This window comes from Oryx dammah, unplaced genomic scaffold (assembly GCF_014754425.2).
Source record: "Oryx dammah isolate SB20612 unplaced genomic scaffold, SCBI_Odam_1.1 HiC_scaffold_28, whole genome shotgun sequence".
NCBI lineage: Eukaryota > Metazoa > Chordata > Mammalia > Artiodactyla > Bovidae > Oryx > Oryx dammah.
The window spans coordinates 113032107-113044381 of NW_024070212.1; the positions used below are offsets into that span (position 1 = coordinate 113032107).

At 52.2% G+C, this 12275-nt stretch overlaps 1 protein-coding gene across 2 annotated transcripts in view; it reads left to right on the top strand.

Moving 5' to 3' along the window:
- AGAP1 (ArfGAP with GTPase domain, ankyrin repeat and PH domain 1) overlaps positions 1–12275 on the top strand; it is a 576216-nt gene that overhangs the window by 189568 nt on the left and 374373 nt on the right. For both annotated transcript variants that reach the window (XM_040231824.1, XM_040231822.1), the window contains exon 2: positions 5014–5072. The gene's annotated coding sequence lies outside the window, so the exon portion shown is untranslated. The remainder of the gene's footprint in view (positions 1–5013; positions 5073–12275) is intronic.

The following is a 12275-nucleotide window of genomic DNA, read 5'->3' on the forward strand; positions in this document are numbered from 1 at the left end:
CTACACTGACACACCACAGTCTCCCCAGATCTGTATTTCACCTTTAGGGCTCATTGTCTATTTTAAAAGACTTAAAACGAATGAAAGCTGCATGTAAAACAACATGCTGATGACACCGTAAGTGGATGACCCAGATAGTGTGAATTTCGTGTTTCTTGGGGCTCGCACTGCCTGTCCGAACGCCAAGCACCTCTTCTTGCAAAGTGCGGATCTGGCAGCTCCCTGCTTGCGCAGCGTCACAGCAGTGCGTATTGTGTGGACACAGTGCACTTCCACAGTCTGACCTTCACTGGGCTTTGTCTTAATACGGAGTTAAGCTGGTCAGGAATTCTACTGCTGTCTGTGTTTAGCTGTGTAGGGACTGCCTTTCTCAAGTCCTGAAATAATAACATGCCATGCATGTGGGCCGTGGGCATACCAGGGTGACAGCGGGGAGCTGGTGTCTTTTCCTTCAGCTTCAGCTTCGGTGGTCCTTGCTCAGTGGTAAAGAACCCCCCTGCCAACGCAGGAGATGCTGGTTTGGTTCCTGGGTCAGGAAGATTCCTTTGGAGGAGGAAATGGAAACCCACTCCAGTATTCTTGCCTAGAGCACCCTATGGACAGAGGAGCCTGGCAGGCTCCATGGGGTTGCAAAGAGTCAGGGCTGGGCTACTGAGCATGCATGCATATTAAAAGAACTGGGCTGAGCGGTTCCCCCCACCCCATGTTGCGTCATGTTGATTTCCCTCCCCTCCCCTTCGTGCAAACACCTCTTGTTCTGTGAGTCGCTTTGACCACCTCCTGCAGGGAGGCCGCTTTCTTTCTCTTGACTGTCTCCAGATTTCTGTTCTGAAGAAGCTAATAGTTCGGGTTTTTCATTCCCAATAAAAGTTCCCTGTTACTTTAAGTTCCCTAATCTTGGTGTTCTTTGAGCGTTTCTTTTCATTGTTAATGATTTAAATTGAAAAGATAACATGGAATCTAAAGTGGAGCCGTGTTAATGATAAGAAATGACGAACCACCTTCCTTTCCTAAACTCTGCTGGGCAGTTACCAAGGGTCCTCTGCAGCCTGGGCACTTGCCAGCCCCGCCGTGACATCATCTAAAGAGGCCTCAGTGTCACAGGTTAAATGCACTCAATCAGTGGTCACCAGCCGTATTGTATTCAAAATTCCAGTCCAGGGGCTTTCAAGGTGGCTCAGTGGTAAAGAATCCGCCTGCCAGCACAGGAGACAGGGTTTGATCCTTGGGTTCAGAAGATCGCCTGGAGAAGGAAACGGCAACCTGCTCCAGTATCCTTGCCTGGGAAACCCCATGGACAGAGGAGCCTGGTGGGCTACAGTCCTTGGGGTCACAACGAGACATGACTGAGTGACTGAACGACAGCATCAGCTGCGCTTCCATCAGCGTGCGGGAATGCGTTTTCTTAGTATTGTTCTACTCTAAGTGGGGCATTGAGTGAAGCTCAGAAATGTGACTTGGGATTCTAACTGCTCTGAGAACACGCACACACGTGCACAGGTGTTCCCAGGCGCACACACAGGCTTCCAGGGCGTGTTCCAGGCGTGATCCGTCGAGGGTTGCTGCACCGTGGAACTTAAACGTGAGGACCCAAGGACTGAAGAGCAGATAAGACCAAGGAGGGTCTTGGAATGCAGAAAGGGAAAACCAGACCCTATCGTCCTTCCCTCCCCTGTGTCGTGACCTTTCATGGATTTTAGGTCCTCCTGAGCAGCATAACCCGTCTCCCCTCCTACCCCACAGTGAAGGTTGCTCAGTCGTGTCTGACTCTTCGTGACACCATGGACTGTGCCGTTTATGGGATTCTCCAGGCCAAAATACTGGAGTGGGTTAACCTTGCCCTTCTCTGGGGGATCTTCCCAACCCAGGGATCAAACCCAGGTCTCCCGCATTACAGGCGGATTCTTTACCCCTGAGCCACCAGGGAGAAGGTATGTGCCTTACTCTCCCCCCGCCCCGACCCAGTATATATGCCTCATCCAATCAGCAAAGGACCCGCAAGACCCCTATCCCACTCCTTGTACCCTGGGTATAAAAGTGGACTGAGGAGCTCTGGTCAACGTCGGTTCTCCCTTGAGCTGGCCTGCTGTTCTAACAGCGTCTCCCACTTTAATGAACTTTATTCTCCTCTCATTCTGCCTCCTGTCCGGAAATTCTTCTCCAGATCATGCACCCAGATCACGACCTTAAACAGGGCAGCTGGCTGGTCTGGGCCCTACAGTCCCCACCCTGCTCACCCCGTGACATGCTGTCAACTCTGTCGTCCCCGCTTAGCGAGCGCAGCCCTCGGAAAGGCCCCGATCCATAGAGGAGGAGCATGTAGAAGACTCTGGCGGGTGCCGCTTTGCTGCGTCTTTTGTTATTTTTCATTTCACCTCTTTGGAGACGGTGTTCTGTCCTGATCGGGCAATGATGGAGGCGACGAACATTTTTAAAGTGCATCTTTTAAAATGGAAGATGTGTTGTTTCTGGTCAGTTAAATTAAGCATTAATTTCATTAATCTAGTTCTCACAAGCAAATATATTCCGCTCGAGGGAAAATTTATTTGCAAGCAAGAAGGCACCGCACGCGTTGTTCCAGTGTTTATATAATTACACGTCTTTATTTAATGGAGCCCTGCTTAAGTTATTATGAATATGTAATATTTGTTGTGATAAACAATCTTTTGGTGACATGTGCTTAAAAATCAGCTGAGCATTAGTGAATGAAGCTCATTTTAATTCCCACTTGACCCTCTTTGTTTTCCTATTAAGAGTATTAAAAGCTGTGTTATTGAATTTTTTTTATATGCCAGATGGTATAAAATTTGAGGGATACTGAAAGCTGGCAATGACAAGAAAGTCTCATTACCTTGTCCCCAAGCTGGTTCCTTAACCCTAGATCAGCAACTATGAAGTATTTATGCTTCCAGAAGTGTTCTCAGCATGGACAAGGTTGTGTGTGTTACACATACACACACACACATCACTGTGGCTTTGGGAAGGTTGCACTTTGGTACACTGAGGCTTTTGTTGGTGACTTAGCCTTCCTTACAGGAATGTATCCCAGAGAAGGAAATGGCAACCCACTCCAGGGTTCTTGCCCGGAGAATCCCATGGACAGAGGAGCCTGGCCAGTTACAGTCCATAGGGTCTCAGAGAGTCGGACGTGACTGAGTGAGCACATAGGAACGTATCCACGTGCATGTAACCAGCCCTGGGTTGTTACAAGCACAGCAACAGCCCGGCTTTGGGAGACATTCTTGGCACAGGTATTTCATGTTGATGGACCAGCTGGCATCTGCTTCCCTGGACCGTTGGAGTCACCCCACCCCCAGTCCTACAATCCGCGTTCCCGTTTCCCTGGGAGATCAGCTGATGACAGAGAGTGAGTGTTTTGCGACCTCTCTGCTCACCCTGTTCACCGTGGGGAAGGTGTGGCGTTGGTTCCTGGGTGCTGAGTGCACACGAGGGCTCAGGTGGGCCCTGTACTAGAGCGCCCACGGTTAACTTTTCTGCAGGGCAGCTTGTCTGGGACACATTAGGGTGGTGCCCGCCGGCCAAAGAGTGGATGTGCAGGTACCCAGTTAACATGTGCCCCCCGACACGCGGCCCCCAGCTGGCTCCCTTCCGTGCAGGGAGCAGTGGCCCTTGCCCTTCCCTTTCCTGAGTGAGCGTCTTTCCTTCTGAGCTCCTTTCCAGTGGGCCCGCTCACTCTGCCAGTTGGCCGGGCATTCAAGTCCCCGAAGTCCAGTGTCTCTGCTGTCAGACCCCGGTCCCCGCCAGCTCTCAGCTGCGCCTCGGAGGCCCTTTGCAGCTGCCTGGTGCCTCCCATCACATCCTGATCCCCCAGCCTGGCCTTCCTCTGCCCGGTACGAGGAAGGCCTCTGAGCCGACAGACCTCAGCCTCCGCCTTCGCGAGGCCGGCGGTGTCTGTTTTTTCCTGTCACCGTCTGTCTGCTCCAAGTGTTTTCTGGTCCATCTCTGCGATGCCCCCAGTGGAGCTGCATCTGTTCCTACACCTGTTGGGTTGGAAAGTCGGGCATCTGTTTGAAACCCTGGCATTACTTGACTTTTAGGCCATTTGTGATTTGACTTTTGGTCATCGTGTAGCATGAAGGAATTGGGGGTTTTCAGAAAAGGCGTGGAAACTGAAGGCCCTTTGGAGGCAGGCCCTCCGCTCGGGGGTCTCTGGGGCAGCCGCCGTGTTCGTTACCAGCTCCATCTGTCTGTCTCTTAAGTACACAGAGGAGGTGGTGGGGTGGGGTGCCATGAAGGGAAATGGCAGGTGGGGGACACGGGGAATCAGGTCATCGGGGTCCTCCCTGTGGGGCGGTCACCTCCACCCATACACTTGGGGGTGAGAGGCAGAGACAGTCAGGGGAGGCTGCCCCGAGAGTGCTGACTGGGGGGCCGGGCCCTGCAGTGGGCTGCACAGTGGCTGGGCACCCCCGGTCTTTCCGACACATCTCATGTCACCCCGAAGTGTCCTGACTGGATCTTCACTGTCTGTTGTGTCGTTGAGGATCAGAAATCCAGCTCAGAGGTCTTCTAAACCATGACATGCTGTAAACACTCGAATTTTCAAAATCCAGCCATCAGCTGATGTAACTTTGTTGGTGGAATTTTAAACAAGTTACTACTATTTTAGGGGAAACCCAGAGGCTTAAAGTTGCCTGGCATCAGGGTCAGTTTCAGAAAACCCAGAGCCTCCATCGTCCTCCAAGTGGCCCACACTTAGAGTCAGAAAGGTCTGAACGCCCAGGGCGGCGTGGATCCTAAAGGGCTGGGGCAGGACTTGGTGGCCTTGGGTCGGAGTGTGTGATGAGCTTTAGCAGACAGGACACAGACCCGTGTCAGAGCGGCCGTGTGCGGCAGGCAGATAGATCTCAGCAGCTCAGGGGACGACATCCCAGGCCGGGGTAGACCGTCTTCCGTATCCTTCTGGTTTGAAAACTGGCACCTCGGGGGCGTCTGACCCTGCCCTCCATTAAGTCACGGCGTTTCACTTGTGTTCACCCTCCTGTTTTACAGATGCCTTCGTGAACAGCCAGGAATGGACGTTGAGTCGATCTGTCCCGGAGCTCAAAGTGGTGAGTGGTCGCTCTGGCCTTGAGCCTGGTTGTTTCTCAACCTGCAGGAGGGGGGCTCGGAATGGGCCCAGGAAGAGGCGCGGTGTGACCTGTGAGCACCCCACGTCTTCATCCCGGGGGCCGTCTCCTTCCCTGGGGCCCAGAGGTGTGTCCGGTGTGTCCTGGGGAGTGGGGGGTGCAGGTGAGGCTGAGGTTGGGGCTGGAGCCCAGGGTGCCTGTGACGGTCGTGATGGGTGGCCAGGCAGATGGCCTGTGTGCAGGGCTGCGTGCCCCCCTGCCGTTCTCTCATACGTGTGTGTGTGTGTGTGTTTGAGTGAGCAAGAGCCACTCATCGGTTTGTCTCTCACACACCCACCCACCCACACCTTTGCTAGTCCTTTGCAGGATGTCATGGGAAGTCTCTGTGGCTATCGAGTCATAATTGTAATTCATTATTAAGAAAATGTGGCTATGTCCTGTTAACGAAGGAGCAGTGAAAGAAGCTTCGTTCTCCTTGTGAGCTTTAATAATTCAGCGAGGCTGCTCAAAGCTTTGTTTGCTGTGAGATCGCTGAGTCGTGTCTGACTCTTGGCGACCCTGTGGACTGTAGCGACCCCCTGGACTGTAGCCCGCCAGGCCCCTCTATCCTCCACTATCTCCTGGAGATTTAAAGCTTAGAAATTGACTGAAGTAAAAAGTAACTTGGGTTTGTTGCAGTCATACCTCTGAGCCCTTCCTCACTTTGCACCCCTCACCTTAAATTGGAAACAAGGACCAATAGAAGTATTAAATGATCACGTTGCTGTGTGATAAGTGGCATTTGGAGGATGTGTGTGTATAGGTGTTCTTTTGTGTGTGTATATGTGTTCTTTTGTGTGTGTGTATGTGTTTTTTGTGTGTATATGTGTTTGTATGTGTTTGTGTGTGTGTATGTTTTGTGTGTGTGTATGGGGTTTTTTTGGTGTGTATATATGTGTTTGTGTGTGTATTGTTTGTGTGTGTATTTTTTGTGTGTGTATATGTGTTTGTGTGTGTGTGTGTATGTGTTTTTATGTGTGTGTGTGTTTGTGTGTGAAACGTCTCATGTGGCAGACTCTGACCGTGGTGAGAGTCTGAGCCTCCCTGGTGACGCCTTCCTTGGGGGAGACCACAGGGCCCGCCATCCCAGGGCGCCCCAGACGTGTGGGTTCCGCAGGCCCAGCCCCGGGACAGCGCCGCTCCGCCCCACGTGCGCTGAGACACGCCCCCGGCAGAGGGCCAACCCCCCGGGCCCCGGCCAGGAAGTGCCATCAGCAGTCTCTGTCCAGCAGCCAGGGATGCCACTCAGATTTCCAGGAAGGCTTCCTAGTTCCAGATCAGCCCTCCTGAGCTAGTATGGCCAGTGCGGATGGGGAGCTGAGGATTGAAGTGTCATCTGAGGATCAGACCCTCTGGTTTAGACCCAGTTTGGGGAGCTGAAGGTGTTGATGATTCTGCCAGAGCCACACACCAGCCCATGATAACTGAGGGTGCCTCCCACCCAGACCTGTTCTCTGCTGGTGTTTCCAAAGCATGCAGTGTTCTGGAATCAGTGCCTGGAGGGCAGGGGGTGGCCGTGTTAACAGGTGGATTTACGATCCTGAAACAGAACTCTCTCGTAAAGTTGGCTGGAATTCACAGGAGGGGTGGACTGCATCTCATGGACAAGTAAATGCAGAGGGTTCTGGAGTTCTTCTGGGGAAGGTCCTGCCCACCCCACCATGAGCTGTGTGGGGCCGGCCAGGACCCCCGCTGGTGCCCTCCTGCTGGGGGGAGGAGCAGTGGGCAGCCCAGCCTCCCTGGGAGACCCCTTCCATGCCAAGGCGTGCCCAGCATCTGCAGAAACGCTCCTTTGTTTAACGGCAACCTCTGTGTGTGACCACAGGGCCACGATTGTGTCCTGCTGGGTGTGGCTCCCAGGACAGGAGGCCCCTTAGGTCAGTGCCCCTCAGATCCCTGACTCCGTTTCAGAAATGCAGTAGGTCCGTCATAGAATAGCAGGCCTCAAGTGGACTCTTTAGATCTTGTTTGGGCATAAATCTTCTGGAATCTGTCAAAGAGAAAAATGTCAATGTTTGCTTGCTTTCTTGCTGGCCCCATTGCCCGGCATGCGGGACCCTAGTTCCCTGACCAGGGATTGAACCTGGGCCCTCGGCAGTGAAAGTAACAAGTCCTAACCACCCAACTGCCAGGGAACTCCCTAGTGTTGGCTTTCTTTTCCAGATGGGCAGCGCTGGGCTGTCTGCTTCCCGAGGTGGGGTCGGTAGTGGGGAGATGATGGATGGCCGGTTGCTTTCGGACTCCCTGCCACCGATCCACATTCGGGTCCCTGTGGACATCTGCAGGCAGCACCTGCTGACCACTCACCTCCAAGCAGAAAGGAAAGGACTCCTGAGATATCTGGCCTCGTAGAGGAGGGCATCAGTCCGCAACTTGTCACATCCCGTTCGTGTGTTTTCGTTGAATTCCCAACTGGAATTTTTAACCAAAAGCCTCAATTTTCTTTTCAGCCAACTCCGTGTTTAGCAGGTAAGCAGTGGAGTGTGGGCAGTAGAGAAATCAGTTTAGAAAGACACCTCGTACAGCCTGACAGTTGACAGTTCTGCCCCGAGGATGCCCAGGGCCACGGTGGTCACGTGTTGCCACCAGAACACACGAGTCTGTAAATTTCAGGGCACCTTTACCCGTGTTACCTTGCTTCTTCCTAAGCCTGGAGACCCAGACTGGCTCGATTCCATTCTTCTCTGGTTTGTATCCAGGAGCTGTTCACAGATCCCAGCACAGCTTTGCAGCTTAAAGAGCATTTTCATCCCTTGTTTTATTTTCTCCTCACAGCTGGCTGTTAGTTTCTGCCAGTGTTTCAAATTAAAATAAAGCCCATGGTGTGCACACATAAAAAGGTGTCTGAGGTGACCATTCAGTTCAAATAAAACACCTTCCCCCCGCCCGCCCTGTGTGGGGGATCGAGCGATTTGGTCCTTGCAAGGGGTGAGTTAATTCTTTGCAAATTGTTGACGTGTCAGAAGGAGAGAATGTTTTCACACATAGAAAACACAGACTGAATAGAGTTTGATTTCGAGCACTTTCCTCCTCGGGAAAGAAGCAGCCTAATCTTAATTAAAAATTCAATTCAGTGGCATACTGTTTTGGATTTTCTCAGCGTGAAGCTGACAAACAGCAGGTGCCCTTGAGCAAAAGAATAATTAATAGGTGAAAATTCTCAGATTATAGAGGCTCATGGCAAACGGAAGACAGGAGTCCAATCAGGAAGGAAACAACTTTATTTAGGTTCTGTCCACATAGTCTGGAGCTTGGAGCCGTAGTGATAACAGCATCTCATTTCTACTCACTGGTGTTAAGTCATTCATTCATTTATCGCCCAGTGTTGTGGGGTGGGGGGTGGGGGCAGGCGTCTGCCTTGGGCAGTGCTGGGAGGTGGAGAACCAGACCCACTTGAGAGCCAGCCAGTCCCTTGTCAGCACTGGAGAGAGTCAGACCCGCAACATACGATGCTGGGAAAACAGAGGTAAGAGGCAGGCTGGTTGTGTGAGGAGGGTGGTGAGGGAGCTTTGGGAGGAAGCATTATTTGAGGCTGTGGCATTAAGAAGGCTTCTCAGAGGAGGTGACGTCTGAACTGACTGCTGAGGCATGCGTAAGAGTTTGTTTCGGGCAGTGATTGATGGGGAAAGGTCTAGGCGTCCAGAGTCGGTGAGGCTGAGCGTGGCGCTTGGGCACTTGGCACACCGACCGTGAAGCAGGGAAGGGGAAGTTGAGGACGGAAGGAGCCTGACTGGTGGGAAGGACAGGATGGGTTCAGGGGTTTAGGTCGAATTTTAATCATGTCAGATGTGTTCTGTTTTATTAATCTGTTTGTTGTCCTAGTTATTGGCACCATCATCCATTTATCCAACCAGCCAACATATCTCTCTTCTCCCTCCCTCATACCTACTTGTCCATCCACTCACCCACCTGTCCACCTCATCCACCCATCTACCCAACCCTTTACCCGTCCACTCCACCCACCTACTGACCCACCCACCATATCCACCCACTCACCCATCCATCCACTCCACCCACCCACCCACCCATCAACCCATCCACTCACTCACCCACCCACCTATCCACCCACTCACCCATCCATCCATCCTCTCACCCACCCACTCACCCACCTACCCACTCACCCACCCACCCACTCACCCATCCACTCACCACCCACCCACCCATCCCATATTTCCAAGCACTTTGTTGGGACCAGAAACTCCTTAGTGTAGGGTTACAGAGGAGTGTCCTTGCCAGTATCCAAGACCTAGTTCTTGGTCTTGGGGGACATGATGTGGTGGGAGGTAGAGCCAAGAACATCAGCAGTGTATAATGTGCTGGGTGTGCAGAGAAGCACGGAGACCACCCTAAACTCTTGGGTGGAGTAGAGCAGGAGGGCCCGGGTGAGTGAAGCGTGGGTGTGGTTCCCGCCTGGCCAGGGTGCCTCCAGCAAGATTGATTGTAAGGATGTGGAGGGGACACTTTGTTGTCTGTTCATGAAATTCTTGGACTCCAGCCTGTAGCCAGAGTGAGAGGCTTCCCAAGAGTTGTGAAATGAGGGTGTCGCATTTTTGCTGTGTTGATGGTAAAGAATCTCTGGTATTCTCGGGGTGAGGAGGGGGAGCTCCCAGGCAGGGTGACGAGCTAAAGGCTGTCCTGAGCTCCAGTGGATAGACTGCTCACAAACTGTCCTCTGGGCGGGTGGGAGTAGTCGGGTGTGTCCACACGGAGCCTTGGATGTGTGTGGGTTTACCTGAACGGGGGCGGGGCTGAAGCGTGACAGCGGAAATCTGAAGTTCCTTACGAGGAGGTGGGATGTGGCCTTGGCTCCCTCGGGTGGGCTTTAGAATCCAGGATCCAGGGGATATAGGGAAGGAACCCACGTGGAGGAAGCCCAAGGCAGAAGTCTGCAGATAACCTCATCTACAGCTTCTGGTGAGGGGCTGGGTCGGGGCAAGGGGAAGGTGAGGGGTTTCAGAAACCAGAGTTGTTGGTGACCTTGAGCAGTGTCTTTGAAGCCAGAGTCAAAAACTTTGCGGGGTGGTTCAGGGTGAGCAGGGAGGGAACAGGTGTGCCCCGGAGGCCTGGCTGTCAGCAGAGAGAGGCAGACTCTTCCTGGGAGGAGACTGCACGGGGCAGGGCTCTTGTCCTGCTTTTCCTAAGCAGGGATTGATTTTGATGCTTCAGCGTGGCTTTGGGGGCGCAGTTCTAGTCGGGGAGGAAGAGGTTGTCATGCAGGAGGGTCTTCACACAGAAGATGGTCGAGGGTGGGCTCCCCAGAGTGGGGAGGCAGTCCCGAGGGGCGGTCCCTGCGTCCAGGCGTGTCAGCTGTGGGGAGCTGTCCACCAGGGAGCTGTCTCTGGCGGAAGGTGGGATAAAGCCAGGCTTGCCCCCTGGAGACGGTGCGTTCCTACCTGCTGGGACGGTGGTCCCTCACATCTCTCTGGAGCCATGTTTCAGAGAGGATGAACGCCTCGGCCGCAGGCCCCTGGTGTGTCCTCGTCTCAGCCCTGCACTGTAGGACCCCGTGTCCAGAGACCAGGCAGCTCACCACCTCCACCCTGCCTTGGTGCGGCTTTCTCCCCTCCAGTCCCTCCTGGACACTGTTCCTCCCGGACTCTTGATTCTGCCCTGAGGTCGTGATGGAATGTATCAGAATGTCCCCTGATCTCTTTATGGCCCAGTACTGCCGCTGTGTCCTCTTTAACCTCGTTCGTGCCTTATTGAGAGTTTTGAGGGTCCCCGATGCACGTTGGCGGGCTGACTCAACTGTGCACCTTCGCAGTGTAACCAGCACTCATGGGATCTAGAAAAATGCCACCACAGCCAACGTGTGTCCAAACCATGTTGATGCTTCAGGCCGTGGAGACTGATAGAGATGTGTGATGTTAATTGAGGGTGCTGGAATGCCTTTTTCTCCCGGAGAAGAATTTAATGAAATGATTGCCAGGGTCCAGCCCTGGTGGATCCAGGGAATTCGAAGGGGGGACTGCGTTGGCGAGGAAAGACTTATTTATTAATCTAAGATTAGATCAGGAAGAAATAGTATAGTAGGGAATTTAGGTGGAGAAAAGTAGGCTGAATAACTTGGTTATGTGGAAAGCCAAGAAAGGAACTTGCACCATCTACGTTGGGCCACTGGTGCCCGTTTGAATATCGGAGAGTGCCCCGCCTTGGGCTCTCTTTCTTACGAATCTTAGAAGCTGGGACAAGTAAGTAGACATGGTGAGCCTCCACGTTCCAAGGGAGTTCAGCTGAAAAGGGGAGAAAAGAACGACATGGGGAAGCCCAGCATCGGTGCAAGACTCCAAAAACTATTTTTCAAAATCAGCTTATATACCCCAAGTTGTACATAAAGAAATAATGGAATATGCAGAGTTATGCAGGGGCAGCAGTCCTGAGCCTCATTGAGACCAGGCTTTCTTTTTGCATACCCTCCCGTATACAAAAGGTCTCAGGTGGTTTACATTATCTTCTGGCCAAGAGGCTTGTTAACATTTTTATGGCTCTCTTCCTGGATAATTGTCTATCAACCAGAAAACTCCTTTTCCCTAGAAGTGTTTTTTCTTTACTCTGCATCACCCTCAAAGTACTAAATAAAGTTACATTCCTGTAGAACAAAGGTGCAGTGGGTTATAACAAAGAAAGCACGCAACTCAAAGATCTAATGTTGCTAATACCAGGTCCACTACTTGTTTTTCTATATACCAACTATATCTAAAAATAGAGGATATGAAAATCTGGCAGCAAGTATTGGCTCAACAAATGAAACCTTTAATCAGTCCTATTCTAATGATTTTGACTCCTCGGAAGCCCCTACATTCCTAGGATGTTTTAAGCTTCCTGTGCCTCCTGTGGTCAGGAGGCCTCAAACAATCACGTGCGCAGTTGTACGAGTCCTGCAGGCAGGCTAGAAAGCCATCAAAGGGATTTTTGGATTGAAACACTCTTATTATGCCCAGGAGATTTATTATCTAAAAGCTCTAATTTTTTCCAGAAAAAGTTGGTGGGGGGACAGTCCCCTGTTAAAGACAGAAGAGTAGGTGGAAAGCATAACAGTAAAGCAGGCAGATTCTGGTCTTGGGGGGTGGATGCTCAGGAATTTCCAGGGGGAATCCCTGAAGCCGATCACGTCCTTGTGTTTTGTCAGGCTTCCTTCCGCATGAC